Raw genomic sequence first — 27,339 nt, 5'->3', positions numbered from 1 at the left:
TTGTAAAGACTCACATTCCAACCATTATTTTGTAAATTGAGTTTGTGTCTTTATATGCCCTGTTGGTGAACAGAACTCCCACTTGCCTGATGAAGGGGCAGCGCTCCGAAAGCTAGTGGCTTGTGCTACCAAATAAACAAGTTGGACCTTAACTTGGTGTTGTGAGACTTCTTACTGTGTTTACCCCAGTCCAACGCTGGCATCTCCACATCATAGCAAGATTAAGTGCAATAATAACATGGTGAAAAGCATTAGATCATTCTACGTGACATTAAACAACCCTTGATGTTTTGGTCAAACCGCAATATGTTCACAGCATTAGAGTGTGTTCGAATTTCAGCATGATGGCTGCACAGAACAGCTTTGAAGACTCGGTGCTGAGATAATGCTTAAATAAAGATCTGGTAAGCACCCAGATCTCTTATGGTGAGCTGTGGTGCGTAGTCTGCAAATAGGACTGTGCATTGAGAGGACCAGCACCAGGTGAGCTCAGTTGGGAAAGGTGAGTGACCAGGGTATGAGCTGGATCAATAAATGAGCAAGTAAGAGTCAAAAAAGCAAAGCCATCATAAAACTTGGGCCAGAGAATGTTGCAATTATAACAGGTGACATTGGGAGTTGCTAAACAAATTGAATAAAATGAGAAGAAAGTTCAGATGGATTCAAAGCTTTTATAGCAGAGCACTTGGTAAACAGTGAAAGAATCCGATTTATGAAAGGGAAATTATGCTTGACAAATCTATTCTGAATTCTTAAATGATATAACTGGTACAATTGATTAAGAGGAGCCAGTGGATGCGGTTTATTCAAACTTTGAGTAGGCTTTCGACAAAAGTAAAAGTTAGCGTGTAAAATTATAGCACATGAGATTGGGGATAGTGTATTGAGATGGATAGAAAACTGGTTGGTAGGCAGGAAACAAAGAATAGGAATAAATGGGTCTTCTTCCTAATTGCAGGCAGTGACTAGTGGAGTACCACAGGAATCGATGCTGGGACCCCAGTTATTCACAATAGATATTAATGATTTAGACAAGGGAACTAAATGTAATATCTCCAAATTTGCAGATGACAAAGCTGGGTGGGAAGATGAGCTGTGAGGAGGATGCAGAGATGCTTCAGTGTGATTTGGACAAGCTGAGTGAGTGGGCAAATGCATGGCAAGTACAGTATAATGTGGATAACTGTGAGCTTATCCACTTCGGTAGCAAAAACAAGATGATGGATTCTTATCTGAATAGCTATAAATTAAGAGAGGGGAATGTGCAATGAGATCTGGGTATCCTCATACACTGGTCACTGAACGTAAGCATGCAGGTGCGATGGTGGTAAAGAAGACAAATGGTATGTTGGCCTTCATAGCGAGAGGATTTGAGTACAGGAGCAGGGATGTCTCTCTGCTATTTTACAGGGTTTGGTGAGACCACACCTGGAATATTGTGTGCAGTTTTTGTCTCCTTATCTGAAGAAGGATGTTCTTGCTATGGAGGGAGTTCAGAGAAGGTTGGCCAGACTGAGTCCTAGGATGGCAGGACTGATGTATGAGGAGAAATTGAGTCAGTTAGGATTATATTCACCGGAGTTTAGAAGAATGAGGGGGGATCTCATAGAAACCTATTCTAACAGGACTAGACAGGGTAGATGTAGGAAGGATGTTCTCGGTGGTGTGGGTATCCGGAACTAGTGGTCATAGTCTAAGGATACGGGGTAAACCTTTTAGGATTGAGATGAGGAGAAGTTTCTTGAGTGGCAAGTCTGTGGAATTCGGTACTACAGAAAGCAGTTGAGGCCAAAACATTACATGTTTTCAAGAAGGAGTTAGATATAGCTCTTGGGGTGAAGGAGATCAAAGAATATGGGGGAAGGCAGGATCAGGCTATTATTGAATGATCAGCCATGATCATAACCAATCTCTCCCTCAATGTCAGTAACTTCAGGAAGCGTCATGGAGGACATGCCCCTGTCGACATCAATGGGGATGAAGTGGAAATGGTCGTGAGCTTCAAGTTTCTCGGTGTCCTGTTCCCTCCACATCAACGCTATGGTTAAGAAAGCCCAACAATGCCTCTACTTTCTCAGGAGGTGAAGGAAATTTAGCAAGTCCTCTACAACTCCAACTTTTACAGATGCACCATTGACAACAACCTTTTTAGTTGTATCACAGCTTAGTATGGCTCCTGCTCTGTCCAAGACCGCAAGAAACTACAAAGGGTTGTGAACGAAGCCCAGTCCGTCATGCAAACCCGCCTCCCATCCATTGACTCTGTCAACACTTCCCGCTGCCTCGGAAAAGCTGCAAGCATAATTAAGCAGCCCACCCACCTTGGACATACTCTCTTCCACCACCTTCTGTCAGGAAAAAGATACAAAAGCCTGAAGTCATGCACCAACCGACTCAAGAACAGCTTCCTCCCTGCTGACATCAGACATTTGAATGGACTTACCTTGCATTAAGTTGACCTTTCTCTACACCCTAGCTGTGACTGTAACACTACATACTGCACCCTCTGGTTTCCTTCTCAATGAACAGTATGCTTTGTCTGTATAGCGCACAAGAAACAATACTTTTCACTGTAAACCAATACATGTGACAATACTAAATCGAATAGTAGAGCAGGCTCAAAGGGCTGACTGCCTGCTGCTGCTCCTATTTTCTATCTTTCTATGGATGTTGTCAAAATATTCACAAAATCCCCCAGGTTGAATTGATATGCATCTGACTGACTACCTGAATTCAAAATGTTTGTGCTACGTTCAGAGCTTTGGTTTCTTGATTCGGGTGTGTCTGAACCAAACAAGCAAGCCACTAAAATTCACCTAAACATGTCATGGACCACATTTGAAGACTAGTGTGGTGAACCATCGTTGGTTCCCACTGGATAGTACTGAGCCAGGGGCTGGCCAGTACTACAAGGATGTACATATGTTACTGTTGGGTTGTGCTATTGTTGCTGTTAGGGTGGGGTTGTTACACCTTTGTACTGGAGTGTTGTGGCACATCCCAGTCGGGCTCCGCCTCCTGGGAGAGGTATAAGAGTCCCTGCTCCGGCCGGGACCCCTTCAGTCTGGGATAGTGTATATAAGTTCTGGTAGCTTCGTTAACAGTAAATAAAAGCCTTTCATTTACTGAGCTTCAAGCCTCGTGTCTGAATAGCGCATCAATTTTATTTACTGTCGTTAAACTCTCGTCGAAAAAAAAAAGAGAGAGAGTATGGAGCAAATTCTGAAGCCGGAACGCCTTACGCTAGATCCACGTGCGGTGGGCGCTTCTAACACCTTCGACCACTGGCTGAAGTGTTTCGAAGACTACCTGGCAGCCTCCGCAGCGGTCACCACAGATGATGACAGACTCCGGGTCCTCCATGCGAGGGTAAGCGACACTGTCTACCTCGCGATCCGTGCGGCCACTAATTATCCTAAGGCCCTCGAGCTTCTAAAGAAGCGCTATACCAAACCACCTAATGAGATACACGCTCGTTACCTCCTAGCCACTCGACGACGGCAGTCTGGCGAAACGATGGAGGACTATGCGAATGAGCTCCTACAGCTAGCCAGGGGCTGTGACTGCAAAGCTGTGTCGGCTGAGCAGAGCATGTACGACCTCGCCCGAGATGCGTTTGTGGCCGGGGTCGGATCATCGTACATTCGACTTAAACTGTTGGAGAAGGGTAACCTTAATCTTACCCAGGCCATCGAGTTAGCAGAGATGCTCGAGTCGGCCTCCAAGAGCTTAGTTTTATATCCGGAGGACCATGTGGAGACAACGTGGCAGGAGCAATCGCAAATCCCTCCTCGTCCCTCGGGTTCGAAATGCTGTGTAATGGCGTGCTCCCATTCGGGCCAGACGACGGCTGCAGCCCTGAGCGGCCCGCGGTGCTATTTCTGTGGAGGAGCGAAGCATACTCGGCAAAAGTGTCCCGCTAAAGCTGTGTTGTGCACCGCATGCGGTAAAAAAGGGCATTATTCAAAAGTGTGCCGATCTAAACCCAGGAACGGCAGTGCGGCCTCCGATTCTTCAGAGCTCGGGTCTTCATCGTCGAAGTCGTCGCGGGGTTCCTCCACGTGCGAGACCAGGACGACGCCATTACGGTCGACCGAGTCGGAGGAGTATGACCACCAGGGGTCGCTGAGTTTGGCGCCCTCGCCCACGTGCGATTCATGGGGGCAGCCATGTTGGTCGACACTGACCACGAACGACCAGCAGGGGTCCTCCTCATCGATTTCAGCTGCCTGCAGTGACGCTCATGAACCAACGGTGGCGTCGATCATCCTGGACCAGGCCAAGCCTCATAGACTTGACAAATCTATGATGAATATCCAGGTAAATAAACACGTGATTTATTGTCTGTTTGACAGCGGGAGCACTGAGAGCTTTATCCACCCAGACACTGTGAAGCGGTGTGGACTCCAGATTCAACCTGCCAAACAGACAATCTCTATGGCATCAAGGTCCCGGTCTGTTGCCGTGCTAGGGAGTTGCGTGGTAACCTTGAAGGTGCAAGGCACAGTTTACAAGCGCTTCAAGCTCCTTGTGTTGCCCTATCTTTGCACGCCAATACTTCTCAGACTAAACTTCATGGTCCACTTGAGGAGTGTAATCCTACAGTACGGTGGGCCACTCCCTTCACTGGCAGTGGGAAAACAGCAGCAGCCTCCAAATTGCCCAACGCGCCCCGCCTGCAGCCTCTCGACGCTGAAGATCACCACACCCTCCTTGTTCCAGAATCTTGTGCCAGGCTGCAAGCCCATCGCGACTAAAAGTAGGCGTTACAGCGCTGAGGATCGGATCTTCATTAGATCTGAGGTTCAGCGGCTCCTCAAAGAAAGGATCATACAACCCAGTGCTAGTCCGTGGAGAGGCAGGTCGTGGTGGTCAAGAGCGGGAACAAACCCCGGATGGTCATTGACTACAGTCAGACCATTAACCGATATACGCAGCTGGATGCGCATCCCCTCCCGCGCATATCTGATATGGTCAATCAGATTGCGCAGTACCGGGTGTTCTCCACCATAGACCTCAAGTCTGCCTACCACCAACTCCCCATTCACCCAGAGGACCGACAATACACGGCTTTTGAGGCAGATGGTCGCTTGTATCACTTTCTCAGGGTTCCCTTTGGTGTCACCAATGGGGTCTCGGTCTTCCAGCGTGCTATGGACCGAATGGTGGACCAGAACGGGCTGCGGGCTACCTTCCCGTACCTGGATAATGTCACCATCTGCGGTCATGACCAGCAGGACCACGACACAAACCTCCTGAACTTCTTACGCACTGCATCTCGCCTGAACTTGACCTACAACAGGGAGAAGTGTGTGTTTCGTACGCGCCGATTAGCCATCCTAGGATACGTGGTGGAAAACGGGGTCATTGGCCCTGATCCAGACCGTATGTGCCCCCTTTCTGAACTTCCCTTACCTGCTAGTGCAAAAGCACTGAGAAGATGCTTAGGCTTCTTCTCTTATTATGTGCAGTGGGTTCCCAACTACGCGGATAAAGCCCGTCCGCTCATTAAGTCCACGACTTTTCCCTTAACACCAGAGGCCCGATTGGACTTCGATAAATTGAAAGCTGACATCGCGAAAGCCACGATGCATGCTGTAGACAAGTCCATCCCCTTTCAGGTGGAGAGCGATGCATCTGATTTCGCCCTGGCCGCCACACTTAACCAGGCGGGCAGGCCCGTCGCATTTTTTTCCCGCACCCTCCAAGGCCCCGAAATTCGGCATTCAGCGGTGGAAAAGGAGGCCCAGGCCATTGTGGAGGCCGTCAGGCACTGGCGCCATTACTTGGCGGGAAAACGGTTCACCCTGATCACGGACCAGCGGTCCGTGGCGTTCATGTTTAACAACACGCAGAGGGGCAAGATCAAGAATGACAAGATCTTGCGGTGGAGAATTGAACTCTCCACCTATAACTACGACATCATGTATCGCCCAGGGAAACTCAATGAGCCCTCGGATGCCCTCTCGCGTGGAACATGCTCTAGTATACAGGAGGACCGTTTGCACGCCCTCCATAATGACCTGTGCCATCCTGGGGTCACTCGGCTCTACCACTTTATAAAAGCCCGCAACCTGCCTTACTCGGTGGAGGACGTCAGGTCAGTAACAAGGAACTGTCGGGTTTGCGCGGAATGCAAACCGCACTTTTACCGACCTGACCGGGCACATTCAGTCAAGGCCACTCGTCCCTTCGAGAGACTGAGTGTCGATTTTAAGGGCCCCCTTCCCTCAGCAGATCGGAATGTGTACTTCCTCAATATCATTAATGAGTACTCTCGGTTCCCTTTTGTTGTTCCCTGCTCTGATACATCCGCTGCCACGGTTATCAAGGCATTCCGTGATCTCTTTACCCTGTTCGGGTACCCCAGCTACATCCATAGCGACAGGGGCTCGTCGTTCATGAGCGATGACTTGAGGCAATTCCTGCTCTCATACGGGATTGCCTCTAGTAGGACCACGAGCTACAACCCTAGAGGTAATGGACAAGTGGAATGTGAGAATGCTACAGTCTGGAAGGCTGTCTTACTGGCGTTGAAGTCAAAAGGTCTTCCAGTCTCCCGTTGGCAAGAGGTGCTCCCTGATGCGCTCCATTCTATTCGCTCCCTCCTGTGTACGGCAACCAATGCTACTCCCCACGAGAGGATGTTCTCATTCCCTCGGAAGTCTTCCTCGGGGACCTCATTACCATCTTGGTTGACGTACTCAGGACCCGTCCTCCTGCAGCGACATGTAAGGGCCCGCAAGTCCGACCCGTTGGTCGAACAGGTCCATCTCCTCCACGCCAACCCTCAGTATGCCTATGTGGCATACCCTGACGGGCGAGAGGACACGGTCTCGATCCGAGACCTGGCGCCAGCAGGGGACGTAGCAACCCCTGTCGCTCCCATACCCCCTGTAACAAACCCTTTATCTCTTGTTTCTTCCCCGGACATGGCGCGGGCAGCATCGGGACCATTGCTTAACCATTTTACTCCCATGTACAGCTTGCCTGAGCCCAGAAGATGGTCGCCACCGCAGGGCGTGTCAGGATCCCCTGGACTACCGTCACCTCAGGGTCAACTGGCCTGTGAGTCCGTGGAAGAACAGCTGGACGCCGTTTTGGGGAGAACGCCACCGCAAGTGCCTACTCCGGTGTCACCGCCGGTATTGAGGAGGTCACAACGATGGTGCGGTCCCCCTGACCGTCTGAACTTATAGACTGCTGACACTTTATCCTGTTTTTTTTGTACCCGCCGGCCTTTGTTCTCAAAGGAGGGGTGAATGTGGTGAACCATCGTTGGTTCCCACTGGATAGTACTGAGCCAGGGTCTGGCCAGTACTACAAGGATGTACATATGTTACTGTTGGGTTGTGCTATTGTTGCTGTTGGGGTTAGGGTGGGGTTGTTACACCTTTGTACTGTAGTGTTGTGGCACATCCCAGTCAGGCTCCGCCTCCTGGGAGAGGTATAAGAGTCCCTGCTGTGGCCGGGACCCCTTCAGTCTGGGATAGTGTATATAAGTTCTGGTAGCTTCGTTAACAGTAAATAAAAGCCTTTCATTTACTGAGCTTCAAGTCTCGTGTCTGAATAGCGCATCAAGTAGTTCAAAATTAGGCTAAGCTTGTGTATTCATTGACTGGAGTTCATTTAATTTTGACAACTGCCAACAGAAGCCATAGACTACTTTGTCAGCAGATGCAGAGAAAAGGGATAGATACTGTGATTTTTCAAATGCAGAACTAGCGGACAGAATTGTTGAGAGTTCATGGTTGCATCCCCTCTTAGAGGCATTCCAGAAAGATGTGCTAGACAAGCCCAAAGCGTACAACATTGGTGCATTTACGTCACTGTCAAACCTTTACCAATAGTTCAAAATGACCATTACCAATAGTTCAAAATGGTGAAAGATTATTCATCAGACTGTCTCATGCTTTGAGTCCAAATGCCTTAATGACGAAGCAGGATGGCAGCAGAGAAGGAAAGAAAAGGAAGAAAATCTTGTATTGCAGATCCAAATATCCCATTGGACATTCTGTCACCTGTGCTCAAAGATTTGCAGGTCAAGAATTACCTGCTTAGCCACATGAAGACCCGTGATGGAAAAGGTGATCCTGGATAAATGTCATGCTTGAATCAAAGGACAGCCACCGGCAATGCAATATGGAACCTGACATGTTTTTGAAAGATTACTTACTGTATGAACAATACTTTAATCCTGTACATGAAATATTATAAAAAAAGGAATTTTCTAAAGTTCAGTTTCGACTGGAGGCAGATGCACTGTTGTCGAAGCATTAAACATTTATTTTAAGATTATTTAAATTTGCAGTTTTTTTTTCAGAAAGCAAGCTGTTACTAGTTTAAAAAATCCATTTTGTGTAATCCATAAATAGTTTTGATGACTTCATTGGGAGATTATGCGGCTATAAAGAATTACTGAGTTTGACAAAATACGAGGAGTTGATGTTTCAATTCATGAACTGGACGTGCAAATGTGGCTCTTTATCTTTCATGGGGCTTAATGTCTAAAATTCATCCTCTTGATGCAGTTTTGCATTTAGCATATGGTATCCTAAATTGGCAGCTACACACCAAAAGGATGGCTTGTGTGAGGATGTTCTTTGAACTTGCAAATTTAATCAATGCACTAACTGATCTGAATGTAAAAAAAAACATATTTTTATTTCATGAGCATTGGGATCTGTGTCATTTTGACTAATTAAAGATTTGATAGGATAATTTATCGTTCACAGTAATTTGATTTCAATTTGTTAACTGGAAAGTATTGATCACAATTGAAAATCAATGAAATTTGAGTTGTTGGGCTCCGCTCCTGTACCAGCATTTAAGTGAGTGATCACTATACACTCGGCTCTGAAGAAAAATCATCAACGTGAAATGCTAACTCTACCTTCTTCTCTCCACAGATACTGGCTGACCTGCTGAATGTTTTCAGCAGGGTCATTGTGATTTACGTTTGCACTGTAATTATGCATACAACTTCTGACTATGGGTGTCCGAGGTGTGCACATCCATTACCATGTTGCAAGTGCACATATTTTACAGTGACTGAATCACTCCTGTGCTTGCTTGAGATTTTTAAGAATTGATTTAAAATTGTTCCTCCAATATCTGATTTTATTTGACATGTCCATTTTCAATCAGTCAGAATTGGTTTTAACATCATGGTGCAAGGAGTAAATGGATCTGGAAAAGTTAAAATCTTAAGTTTAATAGTGCATTACATAATTATTATATGTTCATAGGTCAAATGTTGAGAAATTGGCTAATAACCACAAATATCCCAATGATGGGAATCTTCTGCATTCAGTTTTTTAAAAAGAACATATAGCAGCTTTCAAGATCTAACTAAAAGCAATATAACCAACAATTAGATGGTATTATGCCGTTCACTTTTAGCCATTTCTTTTTGTTTATATTCAATTCAATTCAATCCAATCAAAGTCTCAGCAAGTGAGATATTCCAGATCCAAGCTGACAAGACAGGCATCCCACTTCCTGTCTTGGGCTTGATCTACATGATCCAAGTGATTGGAGCTGGCATTGCACCTCCTCCAAGGCTTGATCTCATTTGCATCTTAGCCAAAAGGTCTAGATGCTGCTTTAAAAAATTGCTTCAAATGAAGCCTCAGTGTAACCTCATGACTTCAACCAAGTGCAGGATGCCAAAACTACACTTGATACCCAAAAGGCCGAGAAGCGAAACTCTGGAAACCCAGCTATAGAAAACCATGTTTGCACTGTGATCTGGGGTTTGTAATTCAACAGGACTGCATCAATCTCCGCACATATTGGTTTAGCTAGGCTTGTTTATATTTCGGGAAAGTAATACATCAGTTCTATGCTTTTAGAACATAGAACAGTACAGCACAGTACAGGCCCTTCGGCCCTCGATATTGTGCAGAGCTTTGTCCGAAACCAAGATCAAGCTATCCCACTCCCTATCATTCTGGTGTGCTCCATGTGCCTATCCAATAACCGCTTGAAAGTTCCTAAAGTGTCCGACTCCACTATCAAAGCAGGCAGTCTATTCCATACCCCAACCACTCTGAGTAAAGAACCTTCCTCTGACATCCTTCCTGTATCTCCCACCATGAACCTTATAGTTATGCCACCTGGTAATAGCTACATCCACCCGAGGAAATATTCTCTGAATGTCCACTCTATCTATCCCCCTCATCATCTTATAAACCTCTATTAAGTCGCCTCTCATCCTCCTCCACTCTAAAGAGAAAAGCCCTAGCTCCCTCAACCTTTCCTCATAAGACCTACCCTCCAAACCAGGCAGCATCCTGGTAAATCTCCTTTGCACTCTTTCCAATGCTTCCACATCCTTCTTATAGTGAGGTGACCAGAACTGCACACACTATTCCAAATGCGGTCTCGCCAAGGTCCTGTACAGTTGCAGCATAACCCCATGGCTCTTAAACTCAAACCCCCTGTTAATAAACGCTAACACACTATAGGCCTTCTTCACGGCTCTATCGACTTGAGTCGACCTTCAGAGATCTGTGATATGAACCCCAAGATCTCTCTGTTCCTCCACATTCCTAAGAACCCTGCCGTTGACCCTGTAATCTGCATTCAAATTTGTCCCACCAAAATGAATCACCTCGCACTTATCAGGGTTAAACTCCATCCTGCCATTTTTCGGCCCAGCTCTGCATCCTATCAATGTCTCTTTGCATCCTACAACAGCCCTCCACCTCATCCACTACTCCACCAATCTTGGTGTCATCAGCAAATTTACTGACCCACCCTTCAGCCCCCTCCTCCAAGTCATTGATAAAAATCACAAATAGCAGAGGACCCAGCACTGACCCCTGTGGTACACCGCTGGTAACTGGTCTCCAGTCTGAAAATTTTCCATCCACCACCGCCCTCTGTCTTCTATGAGATAGCCAGTTGCTTATCCAATCAGCCAAATCTCCCTCTATCCCACTCCTCCTTACTTTCTTCATGAGCCAACCATGGGGAACCTTGTCAAATGCCTCACTAAAATCCATGTATACGACGTCAACTGCTCCACCTTCATCTACACACCTAGTTACCTCCTCAAAGAATTCAATCAAATTTGTGAGGCAAGACAAGAGTTGTTGTGATGGGAGACTTTAGTTTCCCAAACATAGATTGGAATACCCCAAGGGTAAGGGGATTGGATGGGGATTGGATGGGGAGGAGTTCGTTAGGTGTGTTCAGGATGGTTTCCTGACACAGCATATGGACAAGCCTACAAGAGGAGAGGCTGTACTTGATCTGATACTGACCAATGAGCCTGGACAGGTGTCAGATCTCTGTGGGAGAGCATCTTGGGGATAGCGATTATAACTCTATCTCCTTTATGCTTGCATTGGAAAAAGAGAGGATCAGGCAAGCTAGGAAAGCGTTTATATGGGGTAAGGGGAAATATGAAGACATAAGGCAGCAAATTAGAGGAGTAAATTGGAAGGAGGTATTCTCGGGGAAATGTACTGAAGAGAGGTGGCAGTTTTTCAAGGAATGTCTGTCTAGGGTTCTACAGGACAATGTTCTGAGCAGACAGGGAGGAGTTGGTAGGTTAAAGGAACCGTGGTGCACGAAAGCTGTGCGGGACCTAGTCGAGAAGAAAAAGAAAGCGTACAAAAGGTTCAGAGAGCTTGGCGAAGATAGGGATCTAGATGAGTATACGGCTTGTAGGAAGGGACTAAAGAAGGAAATTAGGAGAGCTAGAAGGGGTCACGAGAAGGCCTTGGCAAGTAGAATTAAGGAAAACCCTAAGGCGTTCTATAAATATGTGAAGAGTAAAAGGATGAGACGTGAAGGAATAGGGCCAATAAAAGGTGAAGGCGGGAAAATCAGTACGGAACCAGTAGAAATGGCAGAGGTGCTTAATGAGTATTTTGCCTCTGTTTTCACAGAGGAGAAGGACATGGGTGGATGTACTGTGGGCTTGCGGTGGACTGAAAAGATTGAGTATGTGGACTTCAACAAAGAGGTTGTGCTGGAATCTTTGAATGGCATCAAGATAGATAAGTCGCCGGGTCCAGATGGGATGTACCCCAGGTTACTATGGGAGATGAGGGAAGAGATTGCAGAGCCTCTGGCGATGATCTTTGCGTCGTCGATGGAGACGGGAGAGGCGCCGGAGGATTGCGGATGTGGTTCCTATTTTCAAGAAGGGGAATAGGGATAACCCAGGTAATTACCGACCGGTGAGTCTAACCTCAGTGGTTGGTAAGCTGATGGAGAAGATCCTGAGGGACAAGATTTATGAGCATTTGGAGAGGTTTAGTATGCTCAAGAATACTCAGCATGGCTTTGTCAAAGGCAGATCGTGCCTTATGAGCCTGGTGGAGTTCTTCGAAAATGTGACTAAACACATTGACGAAGGTTAAGCGGTAGATGTGGTTTATTTGGATTTTAGCAAGGCGTTCGATAAGGTCCCCCATGCAAGGCTTCTAGAAAAAGTGAGAGAGCATGGGATCCATGGGGCTGCTGTCCTGTGGATCCAGAACTGGCTTGCCCAAAGGAGGCAGAGAGTGTGTATAGATGGGTCTTTTTCTAAATGGAGGTCGGTCACCAGTAGTGTGCCCCAGGGATCTGTTCTGGGACCCTTGCTGTTTGTCATTTTCATAAATGACCTGGATGAGGAAGTGGAGGGACGGGTTGGTAAGTTTGCCGACAACACGAAGGTTGGTGGGGTTGTGGATAGTCTGGAGGGATGTCAGAAGTTACAGAGGGACATAGATAGGATGCAAGATTGGGCGGAGAAGTGGCAGATGGACTTCAACCCAGATAAATGCGTAGTGGTCCATTTTGGCAGGGCAAATGGGATGAAGGTGTACAATATAAAGGGAAAGACTTTTAGTTCTGTAGAGGATCGGAAGGACCTTGGGGTCCGGGTCCATAGGACTCTAAAATCGGCCCGGCAGGTGGAGGAGGTGGTTAAAAAGGCGTATGGTGTGCTGGCCTTTATCAATCGAGGGATTGAGTTTCGGAGTCCGGGGATAATGATGCAGCTATATCAGACCCTCGTCAGACCCAACTTGGAGTACTGTGCCCAGTTCTGGTCGCCTCATTACAGGAAGGATGTGGAAAAGATTGAAAGGGTGCAGAGGCGATTTACAAGGATGTTGCCTGGATTGAGTGGCATGCCTTATGAGGATAGGCTGAGGGAGCTCGGTCTTTTCTCCTTGGAGAGACGTAGGATGAGAGGAGATCAAATAGAGGTATATAAGATGTTGAGAGGCATAGATCGGGTGGACTCTCAAAGGCTTTTTTCCAGGGTGGAAATGGCTCCTACAAGAGGACACAGGTTTAAGGTGCTGGGGGGTAGGTACAGGGGAGATGTTGGGGGGAAGTTTTTCACACAGAGGGTGATGGGCGAGTGGAATCGGCTGCCATCAGTGGTGGTGGAGGCAAACTCAATAGGGTCTTTTAAGAGACTCCTGGATGAGTACATGGGACTTAATAGGATGGAGGGTTATAGGTAGGCCTAAAAGGTAGGGATATGTTCGGCACAACTTCTGGGGCCAAAGGGCCTGTTTTGTGCTGTAGTTTTCTATGTTTCTATGTAAGACTTACCCTTCACGAATCCATGTTGACTATCCCGGATTAAGCTGCATCTTTCCAAATGGTCATAAATCCTATCCCTCAGGACCTTTTCCATTAACTTACCGACCACCGAAGTAAGACTAACTGGCCTATAATTACCAGGGTCATTCCTATTTCCTTTCTTGAACAGAGGAACAACATTCACCACTCTCCAGTCCTCTGGCACTATCCCCGTGGACAGTGAGGACCCAAAGATCAAAGCCAAAGGTTCTGCAATCTCATCCCTTGCCTCCCAAAGAATCCTAGGATATATCCCATCTGGCCCAGGGGACTTATCGACCCTCAGATTTTTCAAAATTGCTAATACATCTTCCCTCAGAACATCGACCTCCTCCAGCCGATCAGCCTGTATCACACTCTCACCTTCAAAAACATGGCCCCTCTCCTTGGTGAACACTGAAGAAAAGTATTCATTCATCGCCTCTCCTATCTCTTCTGACTCCATGCACAAGTTCCCACTACTGTCCTTGACCGGCCCTAACCTCACCCTGATCATTCTTTTACTTCTCACATAAGTGACCTGTAGATTCTGTTGCCTGGAGTACATGTAAAGAGTGTTCGTGTTACCACCCATGCAAACTAGATTTTGGAGGATGCAATATAAATCAGCTTCCTCAACCAAAGTGAAGCTATGCATGTTAGGTGGATTGGCCATGGCAAATGCGAAGCATTATAGGGATAGAGTGGGAGGCAGTGTGCCTGGGTAAGATGTTTGGTGCAGACTTGATGAGCCAAATGGCCTCCTGCACTGTAGGGATTCTATTGTTCTGTAGTTCAAGAATAGCAATCGAATGATGACAAATTATGTCCTTCAGGTGCTACTTTGCTGTGACACCAAAACTGGCGTTTAAGGGTTTCCAAACCCAGCAACAGACAAATTCTGTTTTGTTTGCCCAATGTGGAGTAGACAATCACTTCATTTTGAGGGCAAACTTCACTTGCATAACCTTGAAGCAGGCTAGCACAATCAATGCGAGGGATACCCAAGAACATTGAGGATACTGCTAGCAATTATGCTACCAAGAAGCAACAGGGTACAGTACCAAAAAGCAATCCGGTCATGAGAATAAAGAGCTTATCTTAACTGAGCAGCAAGAATCTTGTTTCCCAATTACAAGACTACTTCTCCAGTTACCATTAGTTAACTAGCCAGTCCGTCTCATGAAGCATATTTTCCTGGAAATACTGTGCATCTGCCTGGCTTTGGTCTTAGAATACTGAATTTGACACAAACAGTTGATTTGGTTCCATCCATCTTAACTGCTACTCTGAAACGGCCTGAAAGGCTACACAATTATATCAAACCAGTACAAAGAATAAAAAAGAATTCCTGTTATAAGAAGCACCTTTAACCCATTGACTGCAGTATAATTCAAAAGGCAGCTCACAACCAGCTTTTCAAGACATCTAGCAACAGACAAGAAATGTCAGCCTTGCCAATGGAGCCCAATATGATTGAACTACACTCATGTAGGTTGAATGACCTTCAAATTACCTCTTAAGACCTGAACCACAATTTTCTTGGTGCAGTAATACATTAAAAGATATTTCAGTAAATGCAAAAAGGTAGGAGTGATCAAGGGAAGGGTGAAAAATGGGGGGGAAAAAAAAAGAGGACAGAAATGCAGAGTCTGCAGTGAAACTGGAAAATACCAACAAATGTGCTGGGTCAGTCAATCCAATTAAGTTTCAGCTACATTGGTAAAGGATTCAACTTGCATATTGGCCAGGTTTAGGATATGCAAATTTAAATATTTTTTTTCATGCTTGGTTACCAACATTGGAATAGGTTACCAGAGAAATGAGCAAAAAACACTATAGACTAACTGCAAAGGCACAACAGACTTTTTTTTTCTCCCATTCCTACCCTTGTGCTTTCTTATTAGTGGAAATGTTTTAAAATGTAAGGTACAATTAAAGTCTGTAGTGAATGCTTAAGCTAGAAGGTTGCATAGTATCAAGGAGAAGAATAAGATGCAGTTTCTAAGACTTGCATTGATGCTACTTGGAAATATGTAAATGGCTAAAGATGTTGAGGTTATATTGGGAATGGGATTTAGCACTGAACTGCACAGTGTTCAGGGTCATGCTTGTGGACAAAATAATGGCATGAGGCAAAGTGTCACCGAATCTTCATTTGGTTTATTTAATATAGAAAGACTGCATCTTGAACAGCAAATATGGTATACTAGGTCACAGGAAGTGGCCAAGAACTGCTTGCATGCATGGAAGGAGTGTTTCGGCTGTTTGGATAATAAAGTTTGAGAAGGAGAATGGACAGGTTTGGATCTCCTGTTGCTGAACAGGTGCCTTAGAAAGCAGCTGGAAGGTCTGATTTAATGTTTATTTATTAGTGTCACAAGTAGGCTTACATTAACACTGCAATGAAGTTATTGTGAAAATCCCCTAGTCACCACACTCTGGCGTCTGTTCGGGTGCACAGAGAGAATTTACTGTGGCCAATGCACCTAACCAGCATGTTTTTGGGATTGTGGAAGGAAACTGGACCACCCGGAGGAAACCCCATGCAGACTCCACACAGACAGTGACCCAAGCCGGGACCGTGCTAGCCACCGTGCTGCCCCATGGATGAATGTACTGGAGTTATGGAAAGAAGTCCTTGTCTGCTCAAAGGTTGGCGGTAGGGGGAAGGAAGGGGTGTACTTGGTAAGATCAGGTCATAGATGGTAGGATGTGACCTAACAACTGGAGTGAAAAGGGAGGAACTGGATGGTGATTTTGATTTTCTGTGGGATGTAAACAGTCTCAGAAAATAAACTACATAAAGGAAAGTATCCTGTTGAACACTGAAACAGAAATGCATTGATGTTGAAAAAGGAACACATTTCAGAACCCCTAGTATGGAAAGTGCAGAGAAAGACTAAATCTTTACAGAAAGCCAGTGGCAAGAAACACAATCATAGAATCCCTACAGTGCAGAAGGAGGCCATTTGGTCCATTGAATCTGCACAGACAACAATCCCACCAAGGCACTGTTCCTGTAACCCCACACATTTACTCTGCTAACCCCCCGACACTAAGCATGGCCAATCAACCTAACCCACACATCTTTGGATTGGGTGGGAATTGGAGCACCCGGAGGAAACCCACGCAGACGTGGGGAGAACGTGCAAAGACAAATGAGTAAATTGTATTTGATTTTGGAGGAAGAGGGGAAGCCAAGTTATAGGAAGGGACCCCCACCCCCCACAAGGTGTACTTCTTACTGATTTATCTCTATCTGTTTTGAGACCAAAATTTGGGGACAAGATGGTGATCCATCCAGTTGGTTCTGTTTCAGGTGGTTAAGTTATTTATTGCATCAACTTTGTGCTTCCCTAAATAAAATCAATAACATGCAGTAGTTTTGATCTTTCTTGAACCTTTTATATTAACAACATTTCTGTACTTAATCTGTGTAAATAGTTTAGAAAAAGAAATCAGTATCTTTTATAAACTTGTACAAAATAGCCCAATGCTATTCCCATATGATTCAACAGCAATTTATCAAATGTGCAATCAAATAGTCGAGCCCTAAGCCTTGATTTGGATGGAAAGGGAGAGAACTTCAAGCAAGGCTGAAGAGGCTTTTCAATCTGCAGTAAATTATGCTAACCTTCTCACTCTGTCGCAATTATACTTCCTAACTCTGACTGAAATCCCTTTTTTGGCCTCCTTATAAAGACTGATCTATGCCAAATGGTTAAATGGATTTGTCAGTAGACCTCTCTTTAGTCACGCTGTCACTTTATAATAAAAGTTTGAGCAATAAGAGAAATTAGAACATGAGAGAATGTTATTTGCTGAAACTTGGGCGGCATTGGGGCACAGTGGTTAGCACTCCTGCCCCTCAGCGCCGGGGGCCCAGATTCAATTCCGGCCTCGGATCACTGTCTGTGTGGAGTTTGCACATTCTCCCCGTGTCCGAATGGGTTTCCTCCGGATGCTCCGATTTCCTCCCACAATCCCAAGATGTGCAGGTTAGGTTGATTGGCCATGTTTAATGTCAGGGGGATTAGCAGAGTAAATGTGTGGGGTTACAGGAACAGTGCCTTGGTGGGATTGTTGTCTGTTCAGACTCGATGGACCAAATGGCCTCCTTCTGCACTGTAGGGATTCTATGATTCCAAGCCGGCAAACCAACAGATAAGTTGTCCTCACAGAGGTTCTTATTCTAATTTTGTCAGTGGAATTTCTTGAATTGTTGTTTAAGTTGGGGCTGACTTAAAACACTTGGAACTTGTCTGTTGCAGGCTGTTATTCTCCTTGCAAATTGTAATGCTTAGTTAAAACAAATAAAAGGGAGCTAGAATCCAAATGGTCCAGTATATATTGCATATTAGGAATATTCCACAGGGAACTCTTTGATTGCTAATAATATTATAAGCAGAAATAATTGAGTTACGTTGTCAGCGAATTTACACAACATAATTAATGCGCTTAGTGATGAACTTATTTTGGGCATTTCAGTCCGATATAAAATGTGTATGATGGAAATTTTAATCCCAAGACTATAACTAACAAAAAAACAGGAAAGAAAAAATCTTGACTGTTGCACTGTAAAAGATTACAAAATGTGATTTCAGTTTATGGAATCGCACTGCATTGCAATAGCATCTTTTCATACAAAAAGCTACAGGAACTATTATCAAACTATTGATCTTTTAAAGCATTTCTGAGAGCTCCACGGTTAAATTAGAATCTTTTGTGCAACATTAGGGTATTAATCAAAAATCTTTTAAAGTTATTTCATTTCTTTTGCCGTTTTATGAAGATTTTAACCTTTTATTAGTGAAAACTACATGGTTATGAATATAATTAGTAAATATTCAATTAAGTCAATTTATAGATGTTAGTTAGAGTACTCTTGGGGGAAAATAATGTAGCAAAAAATATTTAAAGGATATACACTGTTGCAAATTAATGTTGTAAATTCATTAACAGTTGAGAATAAGTAGCTCAAATTTCAAACTTTTTATCCCCCTCACTACTGCATTTTTGCAATGCACATGCCATTTTTTAATGTTAGATTATGAGGAACAAGTAGGATTTATGGTTGTATAGCTTTCACTAACAGTGGTTTTTGCCATCAGTAGGGTTTTTTATATTGCTGGGAAAGTTTAATCATGACCATATCTGGTGACTTTGAAGTCTGGAAGTATACTGTTGTGTTTCAAAATTCTTTGGCCGTTCCACCATGCAAGTGACTTGGGACATGTTTGATTTTTAAATTTGCTGTGTGCCAAGCATGCATTTTGGGACTGCTCTGTGCTAAATTGTGTATTCAGAATTCTGAGTCATACTGATCGTCCAAGTCCAGGATTAGGTTCTCAGGGATGCACTGAAGCTTGAGGCAGCCCTCATGAAGGCATAATTGAGGTTAGGGTCCTCCAGCCATGGTAAACAGAGGGACTGGAGCTCATGTTAAACTTCTAATGCTCTTTGCGTCAGAATTTTTTAAAATGTAAATGTCGGTGCAATCTGCATTGTAAGTGGAATGAGGCACCCGAGAGTGCCATGTACTGTATCTAATTAAATTATGTTCGAAATGTACTGTCTGAGCTTCCACATTTGAATTGTACCGTAATGCATCTTTACGAAAGTTATGAATAATGTATATTTTGGGGAAAAAATGATATGCCAAGATGGGAAGTGGTTTCTTTCAGAGATCATATAATAGGCAAGTCATTACCAATATCTGGTCGTTCAGGAGGTCACTATCACACTCAATGTTGATGACTTCATCTCTGTTTTCAGGTGGGAAGTGTTCAGTGATCAGGACAGACACCAAAAAGTTAGCTAATAGTAGGCTGGAAAAGGAAAAATATTTTGTCCTGATGGGGGAGTTTTTCTTTTGAGCAAAAAAATTGTTTTGCACTAAGCATGGTCAGAAGTTTTACCGATTTGTACCAGATGTTTCTCATCAGTGTTCTGTGCATTCTGCTTTGTGTGGAACGGAACAATTTAGGAATTGAGCCAAAAATACAATGTTACCTTGATCTATCTTTTGGAGGGATTGAAGGTGCACAAGACATTGAAAACAACAGAGTTACTGCCACAGCTCAGTGTCCTGCTACTGAGCTGGTACATTTAGGGCAGTACTGTGTTTTGTATCTGAGGTATGTACACTTGGCATGCACCAGGTTCTGTGTGAGGATAGGACTTTATTACAAAAAGATTCTAAAATATCTACAGCTAACAGCTTCGTTTAATTTTCTCTTTCCCTAACCGTACCCACAGACATGACTAACAACAGACACACAACCAAACAATTGACCAAAACATCTTTTCCCTCTTTGAAAAACAAAAAGTCCTAATTTTAAATTAACAGGCATAAACATATGGTGGCAAAATGGTTAGCACTGCTACCTCACAGTGCCAGTGTCCCGGGTTCGATTCCCAGCTTGGTCACTGTCTGTGCTGAATCTGCACATTCTCCCCGTGTCTGTGTGGGTTTCCTCTGGGTGCTGGGGTAGCCTATCCAGTTTGATTCCTTTTTGACAGCTGTTTCGTACCGTGAAATGACTTGCTAGGCTATTTCAAGCAGGCAGGTTATCGTCCAATTAAGATTTAAGGATTATTGGACAACAAAACAACAAGTGAAAATGTATTGTAGGTGGCATCATATTAAGAATTAACCATATTTCTGAGGGCTTAGAGTAATAGTCTGGACAAGGGTGGCAGATCCTAAAGCGCATTAAGTGAACCAAATGATTTGGTAATTTCATGGTCCCCATTAATGAGACCAGCTTTTGATTCCAAACTTTATTTATTAATTGAATTTAAACTCCACCAGCCTCCATGGTGGAATTTGAACTTAGGCCCCAGCTGATGCTCTGGGACACCTGTATCACTCGTCCACTAACATATTACCAAGAGCCACCATCCCCCTATACATGTTGCCTAAATAGAAATCCTTTATTGCTGAACTAAAAAGATTCATATAAAACTAGATTTCTCTTTGGATGTAAGCCTTGAATTGAGTGCTACCTTCATGACATGTTCCATATCTACATTGATGACATTCAGTTTACTTCACAATTATTTCTTTTGACCTCGCCACTGTCTCCAGTTTGTCACACAGCTTGTCTTAACATAGTACTGGATGAACAAAAACTTCTTCCAGCTAAATATTGGGAAGACAGAAACCATTGTTTTAGGAACATTAGCTGGATTAAAACCAAACTGCAGCATGCTCTAAATGCACCCAAGTAATCATTCAATTGTAATTGCTGTGTGAATAAACAAACATGATTAACTTCTATTGATATGAAATGGACCTGATTAATCTCTGCCAATTATTTAATTATGGATCAGCAGTACCCCTGCCACATCCCCCTGATTCAATGGGAGGATTGTCAAACAAAGGCTAGTGTCCTTCTTGAAGCCACCTCCACAAGTATTCAAGCAAAGCTCCAGTCAAATATTTACGATAGACTAGACACTTAGCCTGTGTGGCTGAAAAGTCAGTTCCTGTTTTCTCAACTAACGGCGAACGTTCCAGGGAGGACAAATAAAATGCATCAAACACTCTGAAACTCTCCTTGAAGCGCAGCACGACTGACGATGACTGAGAGAGCTTGCTACTATTGGAATATACCCTTCAGGGACAGCAGCATGCCATCTCTAGAGAAAAATGTGATGTATTTCATCTATGAGCAGAAATCATAGCTGCCTATGTCTTCAAGTTTTCTACCTTTGAGTCAATGTTCTCATGTGCCTAGTCTCAATGTGAATGAAACCACAATGTGTTTACCCAATCCCTTATGAGTGATTGGTGTCTTTATATCATTATAAGAACACAAGACGGTGGGCAAACAGCATGGTAGCAAGATAAAATAAGAAGTCTCACAACACCAGGTTAAAGTCCAACAGGTTTATTTGGTAGCACAAGCCACTCGCTTTCGGAGCGCTGCCCCTTCATCAGGTAAGTGGGAGTTCTGTTCTGCATGGGAGTCTGCGTGGGTTTCCTCTGGGTGCTCCGGTTTCCTCCCACAGTCTAAAAGGCATGCTGGTTAGGTGGATTGGCCATGCTAAATTCTCCCTCAGTGTATCCGAACAGGCCTTGGAGTGTGGCGGCTAGGGGATTTTCACAGTAACTTCATTGCAGTATTAATGTAAGTCTACTTGTGACACTAATTAACTTAAAAATTTAATAAACATTTAGTCATTTCTTTAGAGTTCAAAATATCCATTTCCTCTAAGTACAGAAATAACCTGAGAGCTATAATGATGACACTTGAATCAACGTACTTGAAGTTGTTGCTTCTGCATGATCATCTGAATCAACATCATGGTCACTCATCGAAAAAGGGGAATGCATCCTCCTAATCACTGTTCTCAAAATATCATGTTCTAGTCCCTGTCAAGCATCTGTTGTTTCACCTTGTGCTGTCATCCAGTGGATCTGTGTTGGTACCGAGCAACAGTTTGTTTGGTTTTGATCCTGATAAGAGATGATGCAGTTTTATGGTCATGATAAGCTGTTTGAATAGAATCTAATCTCCAATTTAAAATTATGATTTCCTTGCGTGTGTTTGCTTGTCAAAGTAAGCTTTGATCTTTCATTGTCACTTTGCAATATCTTCTGCTTTCATTCCTGACATTCTTGTTGGATGTTGGTGACAGCTTAATGGTCAGTGACATCTGAAAGTTGCAACCAGTTCGGCCAATGTCTTTCTGGTCATAGAACATTGGGGTGGACTGATGTGTGAAGTAGGATATGAATGGATTGATCAAATGTTTCCCCTCGAACATGCTCGCTCTCCGACTGTCTTTGATCATCCTGCTTAATCGTTTGTGTGACAAATATTTTAAGAGGTAATTTTAATTCTGGGAAGATTACAGTTTAACTGTAGAAAATGAGATAAGTGCAACTAAAGCAGTTGAGTCCATTAAACATGGGGCCATGTTGACTTGAGTGGTTAACAGCTAGAAAAGTAAAAGTCATAAAACAGCAGGTGGGCTTACTTAGCTGCAGAGCCAGAGATGTGATGTGTACACTACCTGCAAGGAATGTCAGTCCAGAGAGATGTGTTGTCTTGGGTGTTAAAGCTAAATTATCTCAAAAGCATTCAGTAAACCTGAAAAGCTATGTAATCATGGAGATGTGCAGAGCTTAAGAAAAATATCTGCTTTCAATTTATCTGAATGTTCTGCACCAGAGTGCTGATGCTGGCAGGTTGTAGGCAGCTGAGGTCAGAAAAGTACTGAGATCTACTCCTTTCAACTGAGGCTTCCAGTTTGAACCTTGTGTGGCTTGTAGCTCACAGAGAAGCCAGATGACTATCTCGGTGTAGCTGGGAGACTGGAATTTGGATGAACCCAGGGCAACGTAATCTCAGTGAAGCTAGCTGTCTACGAAAGTAAACTGGAACTAGAGGTGGGAGTGCAGCTTTGTGAATCCTGTGGAATGCAGCCTAAGGAAAAAAAATTAAACAATTGGGAGGTGAGCCGTCAATGAGGAAGTTTGAGTCATATTGGCTTTTGAGAGAATTCAGAGCTAGATCTATGAAGGTGGAAAGTTTTTCATTCAAGTTTTTCAAGGGGTGTGGGCATCACTGGCTAGGCCAGCATTTGTGGAATGGAATCATAGAATCCCTACAGTGCAGAAGGAGGCTATTTGGCCCATCAAGCCTGCACCCACCTAGGCCCTATCCCTGTAACGCCATGTATTTACCCTGCTAATCCACCTGACGCTCAGGGGCAATTTAGCATGGCCAGTAACCTAATGCGCACATCTTTGGACTGTGGGAGGAAACCAGAGCAGCTGGAGAAAACCCATGCAGACATGGGGAGGATGTGCAAACTCCACACAAACACGGGGAAAATGTACAAACTCCACACAGTCACCCGAGGCCGAAACTGAACCTGGATCCCTGGCGTTGTGAGACAGCAGTGCTTGCCACTGTGCCACCTTTTATTGCCCATCCCTATTGCCTTTAAGGTGATGGTGAGCTGCCTTCTTGAAATGTTTCTCTCAATTTGGTATAGATACACCCACAGTGCTTTTAGGGAGGGAGTTCCAGGATATTAACCCAGTGACGATAAAGGAACAATAATCTATCTCCAAGTCAGGATCCTATGTGACTTGGAGGGAACATTTCAAATGGTGGTGTTCCCAGACATCTGCTGCCCTGCCTGTCTAGATCAGTGGTTCCCAGCCTTTTATATGTCATGCACACCTCTGTACTATAAAAAAAATTTGAGGCACACCTATTTTCTCTGTTGTCTTCCCTTCCTGCGAAATTCATTTTTAAATTCTCCCTGCCCTCTCACCTGTTTTATTTTAACCTCTCCCACTTCTCCCAGGGTTTTTTTTACACCCATTTGATTTTCACTTATTGTGCAGGCCCATGGGACCTTTATCTTTAGCTCCAAGTCCCGTTGGTCATGCGCATGGGCCTGACCACCATAAAAAATCTAAACCGCTCACGTGTGGCTCTTTCCCAGCCAGTGAATATGCGGAAGACCCAAGATTCATTGGGTCTCGGGAAAGCCAACCTCAGAGCTGAAAATGAAGGTTAGTTTTAGATTAATTACATGAATTTTGAATCTTTCTTCATGATACCCTTGGGGGGGGGGGGGGTGGTCTTACAGCACAGTGGTTGGGAACCATTGTTCTAGATGATAGCAGTCGTGGATTTGGAAGGTGCTGTCTAAAGAGCCTTGGTGAGTTCTTGAAGTGCAAGGTGTAATTAGTGTACATTGTTGCCACTGTGTCTGTGTTGAAGTGAATGAATATTTGGAGATGGGGTGCCAATCAAGTGAGCTGCTTTGTCTGGATGGTGTCAAGCTTCTTGAATGTTGTTGGTGCTGCACTCATCCAGGCAAGTGGAGAGTATTTCATTACATCTGTGATTTGTGCATTGTAGATGGTAGACAGGCTTTGGAGCCAGGAGGTGATTTACTCACCACAGGATTCCTAGCTTCTGACCTGCTCATGTAGCCATAATATTTATATGGTTACTTCAGTTCAGTTGAGTTTCTGGCCAGTTGTAAACCCAGGATGTTGATCATAGGGAATTTGGTGTTGGCATTGAATGCCAAGGAGTGATGGTTAGATTTTATCTTGTTGGATATGATTATTGCCAGGCACTTGAGTGGTGCAAATGTTACTTGCCACTTGTCAGCCCAAGCCTGGATTGTCCAGGTCTTGCTGCATTGGGCATGGACCACTTCAGTATCTGAGGAGTTGCAAATAGTGTTGAACATTATACAATCATCAGCAAACATCCCCACTTCAGACCTTTGGATGAAAGATCACTGATGAAGTAGCTGAAGATGGACCTTGGACACTACCCTGAGGAACTCCTGCAGGGATATCTTGGAACTGACATGATTTACCTCCTACAACCCCAATCACCTTCCTTTGTGCTTGGTATGACTGTAACCAGTGGACATTTTTCCCCCAATGCCCATTGACTCCAGTTTTGCTAACACTCCTTGATATCATACTCAGCCAAATGTTGCCTTGATGTCAAGGGCAGTCACTCTTGCCTTGCATCTGGAGTTCAACTCTTTGTCCAATTTTGATTCCTTACGTTACAATGGGATCAGGAGCTGATCGAACCTACGGAATCCAAACTGAGAATCAGTGAGCAGATTATTGCTGAGCAAGTGCAGCTTGACAGCACTGTTGATGACCCCCTTCCAACCCTTTAATTATCATTGAGAATAGACTGATGTCAGTGTTGAGTTTCTAGACCAGTTCAAAATCTATCCCATTGAGCACAGTAGTAGTGTCCCACAACATAGTGGAGAACTCAGGAAATCTTCAATGTGGAGCTGAAACATTGTCTCCACAAGGATTGTGTGTGTAATGACTTCAGTCAGGCTATTGAGGTTGACCTATTGGAGTATGAAGCACACAAAGATGTCCCTGCTTAAGGATCCAATTGATGGGCCAATCAAGGAGCCTTTGCCTTGTACTTAACCAGGAGTGCTAGTTCCTCTGACACCCCTGGAGGTAGACTGCTACCTGAAAGCATTCTGTACTGCTGTTAGAGTTTGTAAATAAAGGGATTTTGGTGAAGGGACTTCTGCCTCTGAAGACTTATTACAGTGTGGTGGCCACTCCTAGTAATATTGTCATGAATAGATGTGTCTATACAGGCAGATTGGTGAGGATCAGGTCAAGAATATTTTTCCCTCTTGTTGGTTCCCTCAGCACCTGAGGGAGACAGATTTGTACCAAGGGCGACAGAGTTGTACCGAGATTTTTTGACTCATACTGATCATTGACATCTGAGTGAGTTGCTGAGAAATCCATAGGATCTGCCATTTTGCAGTCTGGTATTTTTGACAATGGGTTACCTGCTAATTCATAGTTATTGCATGTTAATTTTGCTGAGTATAGAATAGCTGAGGTAGATTGTTTTACTTTTCTGAATTTGTGCATAAAGTTCACTTTGTTTAAAATTGTGGAATCTTGTGGTTTTGTTCTCTGCGTGGGTAACTGGGATTCCAAACTTGTCTCTTCGAAAAAAATATTGGCCCTTAATGGATTGTCAATTGCGGTTATATCACATTGTCAGATAATGGTGAATTCCATAGCTTGCTAGGAACTCTCATTAACTGGGGAAAAAATTGTGGTTCGTTGTTTGTTGTGGTAATTTCTGATTAATCCCATTTTGTAAACAACTTCTCCACAATATCAATGATCGAAGTAGTCGATTTCCAGCTATTTGCTATGTAGCTCATGAGCGCAAGCAAAAGTTCCTCAGGACTGCTTACACTTTTCCAAAAATATCCACTTAGAGGTGTTGCCATGGTTTTGTTGGCCTTGGGGTTGGTTGAAGAGGTGCAAGACACAGTTTAATAGATTTTTCACTGTATATGCTACATAGTTTGCAGTGAACCCTTCAATGTAGTAAATCTATTGCTGGCTTGCTTCACGGGATCATTGTTTCATCTGATGTTCTTCATGGGTGAGATGCAATACAGTTTATTGTAGCGCTTTGGGATAACCATTCAAGTTCCATGAGAGTTATGATCAAACAATGTGAGTTCATTGTGGGCTCTGTAGTATGGTTCTTCTACTTAATGAGGCCACTCAATTTTTAGGAACTGACTTACTTTCTGCAAGATGCTGTCTATCGCCACTTTGGCATGAAACTTCTTTCACATAATATTCACAGTCACACGAAATAACCATAATCACTTGATTTTCAATGTCACAAATCACTTTGCTATCACTAATGCTGCCTGCGATAATAGTATGGCTATACATGTCAGCTACTCGGGTGCATGAACCTGCATGATACTTGACCTGTGGATGTGTAGAGATTAGCCATTCCTGATCTAGTTCACAATATAGTCGGTGCTAGTTTACTCTCTGTGAGAGTGAACCTCCTAATATGGAGATGCACGTGTCAACATTCATGAGCTTAGATGCAGGCTAGTGCTTCCTGATCGCTGGTGGAGTATTTGCATTCTTTCCTTAATTGGCATGATGCACAGGCAATGAGTCATTCACTTCCTTTAATGTACTCTGAGAGTACAGCTCCAATCACATTTCCTGACGCACCTGTTGTGACTTAAATTTCTGTATGTTCACAAAAACTGGTAGAAATGCTGCTTTTGCCTTTAACGTATTAAACACTGTTTGCTTTATGATTGTCCATTTCTATTGTGCATCCTTCTGCAGTATCTTCCAAAGAGGCTTTGTGATCTCTGTATGCTTAGGAACGAAGTTGGTGGTACCGAGGAACAATGGCAACTGTTCCACATAGGTTTGAAGCA

At 44.0% G+C, this 27,339-nt stretch overlaps 1 protein-coding gene across 5 annotated transcripts in view; it reads left to right on the top strand.

Annotated features, from left to right (window-relative positions):
- Nucleotides 1-27,339, top strand: part of spsb4a (splA/ryanodine receptor domain and SOCS box containing 4a) — a 205,984-nt gene that overhangs the window by 46,393 nt on the left and 132,252 nt on the right. The window lies entirely within an intron of this gene.

This window comes from Mustelus asterias, chromosome 3, assembly GCF_964213995.1.
Source record: "Mustelus asterias chromosome 3, sMusAst1.hap1.1, whole genome shotgun sequence".
Taxonomy (NCBI): Eukaryota; Metazoa; Chordata; class Chondrichthyes; order Carcharhiniformes; family Triakidae; genus Mustelus; species Mustelus asterias.
The sequence above is the reverse complement of the archived record's forward strand: the minus strand, read 5'-3'. Positions and strand labels throughout refer to the sequence as shown.